The following is a 4,924-nucleotide window of genomic DNA, read 5'->3' as shown; positions in this document are numbered from 1 at the left end:
CCATTAGAGTGGCTCTCAAAGTACAGTCGGGGATTCCAAGGGTCCTCAAGATCTCTGCCAGGGGTCTATGAGGTCAAAGCTGTTTTTGTAATCATACAAAGTCATCCTTTGTCTTTACATTCTCATTCCCTTATGAGTATATAGTGGATTTTTCCAGAGGTCACAACATGGGTGATGACCTCTCTCCGGTGGCTATTAATAAAATGTGTGCTTGAGTGTTCTTGTGTTTTAATTTTTTTTCAGTTTTTTTTAACACAGTAAATATTGATAGATATAACCCACATTTGGGATCCTCAATAATTTTTAAGAATGTAAAGGGTTCCCGAGACCAAAAACTTTAAGAACTCTTCTCTATTGCTTCATTAAATTACTCCTTTTAAAGAAGTAGTCTGCATAGCCCTTTCCCATCAAATTAATTTAAAAATTTTTTTAATTTTTTTATTTAAGAGAGAGAGATGTATCAATTTGTTGTTCTACTCATTTATGCACTTAAGCACTCATTGGTTGACTTTTTTTTAAAAAAATCCTCACCTGAGGATATTTTTTCCATTGCTTTTTAGAGAGAGTAGAAGAAAGGGAGGGAGTGGAGAGAAAAGAGAAAGAATAATGTGAAAGAGACAAATTGATTACTTGGCTCCTTTTTGCACCCTGTCAGGGCTGGAGATCAAACCTGCTACTCAGGTATGTGGCCATGTCCAGGAATTGAATCTGGGATCCTTTGGTGTGTGAGCCAATGCTCTAACCACTGAGAACACTGGCCAGGGCCACTGGGTGATTCTTATATATGCCCTGGCCAGGGACTGAAGCCACAATCTCGGCGCATCGGGATGATGCTCTAACCAACTGAGCTACGTGGCCTGGGCTAACCCATACACTAAATGCCTTTTCCCTAGACTCATGGTCGGCAAACTGCGGCTCTTTGGCCCCTTGAGTGTGGCTCTTTCTAAGCCTTAGGAGTACCCTAATTAAGTTAATAACAATGTACCTACCTATATAGTTTAAGTTTTAAAAATTTGGCTCTCAAAAGAAATTTCAATCGCTGTACTGTTGATATTTGGCTCTGTTGACCAATGAGTTTGCCGACCACTGCTAGACCATCAGCATCATGAGAGTAGAGACCTGACTTATCTTGTCTACTGTGTATTTCAGAGTTGCAAATAGGGCCTGGCACTTAATAGTTGCTCAATAAATATGTATTTAATAAATGAATAGGTGAATGGAAATGAGACAGGAAAGGAAAAAACAATTTTAAGTTAAAAACAATCCCAAAGATGTATAATAATGCGATTAGTAAATGTTATTTGTAGCAAAGGAAATATGAATTTAAAATAGTATTATTAAAATACTTAAATTATTAATAAAGTTCTAAAGATCAGCAATACACAGTGTTGCTGAAGGTCTGATGAAGCAGGGACTGTCATTTCCTACTGATGGGAGTGTCTATTATTCCATTCTTTACAAAGTAATAAAGGTCTTAAAAAAGCTTTACCTTTTCTCAAACAATAATTACGCTTCTGGTGATATTTTTAAAGGAAATAACTTGAAATACCAAATGTATTATTTATAGTAGTAAAAAAAATGAGAAAAAAATTAAATGTTCAAAAATGCTTGAATGGTTACATCAATTATAATATATCCATTTACTGAAATATTTTGCAGCCATTGAGAATAACACTTGTAATTCATGTTTAATAGCATGGAAACAGGATTACATTTATAATTTAAATAAAAAAGCATGATTAAAATGTATAAAACCTTACCTCAACTATACAAAATATGTACTGAAAAGGCTGTCATGAAATACATAAAAATTATAATAATAGTCATCTCTAGGTGGTAGGACTGTGGATTATTTTTATTTCTTTTATATTTTTCAAATTTCTCACAATAAGCCTCCATTATTATAATAACAAGAAAGTTGTTGTAAATCATAGTATAAATTCTAACAATTTAATGGACAAATAAGATGTTTAAAGTTACATCTCAATTGTTAAACCATAAGAGGTAAAACTGGAGAGACAAAATGGCAGAAAAATCAGGACTGGAGTGTCATGAGATAATCTGTCTCAGTTTGACCTCTGAGCTAGCAACTCCCTTAAACCCAAAATCTCAGTGTCTTTACCTACAAGGTGATATAATAATAGTACATATCAACAAGGGTGGTTGTCAGGATTAAATTTGATATATAGTATATGTCTTAGCCTAGTACTAGGTAAGCCTCAATAACATTAATCATTATTATTGTTACTAGTGGCCCGATGCACGAAGATTCATGCAAGAATAGGCCTTCCTTCCCCTGGCTGCCGCACCGCCTTCGCTCTGGCCTGGAGCTGCCTTCCACCTCTCGCCTTGTTGTGTCAATTTGCATATTCCCTCCTTATTGGCTGTGGGCACTGCCATTTTGTTGTTAAGTTACAGTCAATTTGCATATCCCATCTTTCTTAGATAGAATTACAGTACTTAACTACTTTTTAAAACTTTATTTTTATTGATTTCAGAGAGAAAGGGAGAGGGAGAGTGAGAGATCCAAACATCAATGAGGAAAGAAATCATTGATCATTTGCCTCCTGTATGCCCCACACTGGGCATATGCCATGACCAGGAATCGAACCGTGAGCTCCTGGTTCATAGGTAGATACTCAATCACTGAGCCACACTGGCCTGGATAACTACTTCTTCATCTAGGTATATTTCAGAAAAAAAAATCTAAGATCTCTTTCCTTCAAGATTGCTCAGCCAATCAACATATACTGACAAGATCAAAGAGATCTGCTTTTCATGGCTCTAGAGTCCCCATGCACTTTGAGAAAATAAACCAAAGACAAAAGGAATATTCAGAATACAAGTCTATGTGGAAATTGGTAAAAGCTAATAAACACCAATGAGGTGTTACTAGCCTTTAAACTTTAAGGGTGGCTATAAAAGGCAGGGTCAGTGACAAAAAGCTCTGGTTGTCAGAGGCTCAGCTATGATTGGGGGCAGTTAGCAACTATGGGAAAGTTTTCTCACTGCCCTCCTTGGGCCACAGTGATAATTCTGTCTTTGTATTCTGTATATTGCTCCTGTCTCCTCCAGTGCCAAGTGCTGGGGAAGCCCAAGTCATCAACTTGGGTGCCATCTTTGACACCTCTCTCTCCTTCTACAGTGGTCAATTATTTCTAAGTCCTACTGTTTTGACCCCCTAACCATCTCTAATCTGTCCAATTCTCTCTGTCCTCATTGTTACACCCTAAACCTACAATATCCTTGATTGTCTGCCTTCTGTCCTGCTCTTCTTCAATCTATTTTCCCTGTAACAAGATCTTTCAAGAATTCAGTTTTATCATGCCCCTTCTGTTATGAAAGTCTTTTAATGGTTTGTCATTGCTATTGCTCTTTGGATAAAGTCTAAACTCCAGCTTGCCTTGGTACCCTCCCTATCTTTAATTGAATCATGTTCAAATCCATGAAAGAAATAGGGCTCTCCATTCTATATTGTCTTCCTGCAACACTCTATGCTCAAACCCTATTCTGCTCCCACTAATAAGTTATGAACTGAATGTTTGTATCCCTCCAAAATTCTTATGTTGAAGCCTCAACCCCCAATGTGACTGAATTTGGAGATAAGGTTTTTAAGAGGTAATTAAGGTTAAATGAGATTTTAAGAGTAGGACTGTTAGTTCCGTGTCGCCTCTGACTCCCCATTCTAGCCGCACCCCTGAGCCCATGGCCGCCTACCCCTACCGCCTGGGCCTGGGACTGGCCCAAGCCCCGGCCCACCCGTGGGCGCGGCACTGCCGGACCAGAGCTTCCTGTGGAACATCTTACAGAGGGTTGATAAAGACAGAAGTGGGGTGATATCCGACAATGAGCTTCAGCAAGCACTCTCCAATGGCACCTGGACGCCATTTAATCCTGTGACTGTCAGGTCAATCATATCAATGTTTGACCATGAGAACAAGGCTGGTGTGAACTTCAGCGAGTTCACAGGCGTCTGGAAGTACATCACGGACTGGCAGAATGTCTTCCGCACCTATGACAGGGACAACTTGGGGATGACAGACAAGAACGAGCTCAAGCAAGCACTTTCAGGTTTTGGCTACCGGCTCTCTGACCAGTTTCATGACATCCTCATTCTCAAGTTTGACAGACAAGGACAGGGACAGATCGCCTTTGACGACTTCATCCAGGGCTGCATCGTCTTGCAGAGACTGACAGATATATTCAGACGCTACGATACAGATCAGGACAGCTGGATACAGGTGTCATACGAACAGTATCTCTCCATGGTCTTCAGCATCGTATAACACTGGCCTTTTATAAATAGCAACATGACTTATGGAAAAAAAAGACTGAAAATGCCAAATCTCTTACCGTTAGTGAAATGGAGCACAAATGCAGTTGTCTTTATATAGTTAATATTTGGGGACCCAACTGTACATATGTGGATAATCTGATTAACATTTTTGCAGTTGTAACAATAGTCATATTGTTATTCAGATACAGGCATTTGATTTGGGACTGTTTAATTGTGCCATGAGGTAAGATATGATAATGTTTCAGGTATTCTGCATGTCAAACATTTATCATGTGCTCTTCTATGTAGCTCCAATTCTATAGTGGAAATACTTTTATTAGCCAATAGGAATTTTAAAATAATACAGAACTTGTACAGAAGGCTTTTCATGTCCCTTAATTTTTAAAAGGGGTTTACTGTATTCATTTGAATATGCAAGGTATGCAATAAAGCAATATACCCCTTGTTCCAGGCCATCTCTGATGTGCTCATGAGGGGAGCTTCAAGGGGCTCTGGACACCTTGAGGTCATTTTCGGTTGTCCGCATGACTCACTTGTGGAAATGCGTAGATATAATTGGTTCTCTTACAAGAGTGTGTTTAAATTTCATAGAATTCTTTGAACATAAATGTAGTTTAAAAAAAAAAA

The 4,924-nt window shown here is 38.5% G+C and overlaps 1 pseudogene; it reads left to right on the top strand.

The window, feature by feature from the left end:
• Window positions 1-3,690: 3,690 nt before the first annotated feature.
• On the top strand, window positions 3,691-4,684 carry LOC132243021 (programmed cell death protein 6-like; annotated as a pseudogene).
• The last annotated feature ends 240 nt before the right edge of the window (window positions 4,685-4,924 follow it).

The sequence above is a fragment of the Myotis daubentonii genome, chromosome 10 (assembly GCF_963259705.1).
Source record: "Myotis daubentonii chromosome 10, mMyoDau2.1, whole genome shotgun sequence".
NCBI lineage: Eukaryota > Metazoa > Chordata > Mammalia > Chiroptera > Vespertilionidae > Myotis > Myotis daubentonii.
The sequence above is the reverse complement of the archived record's forward strand: the minus strand, read 5'-3'. Positions and strand labels throughout refer to the sequence as shown.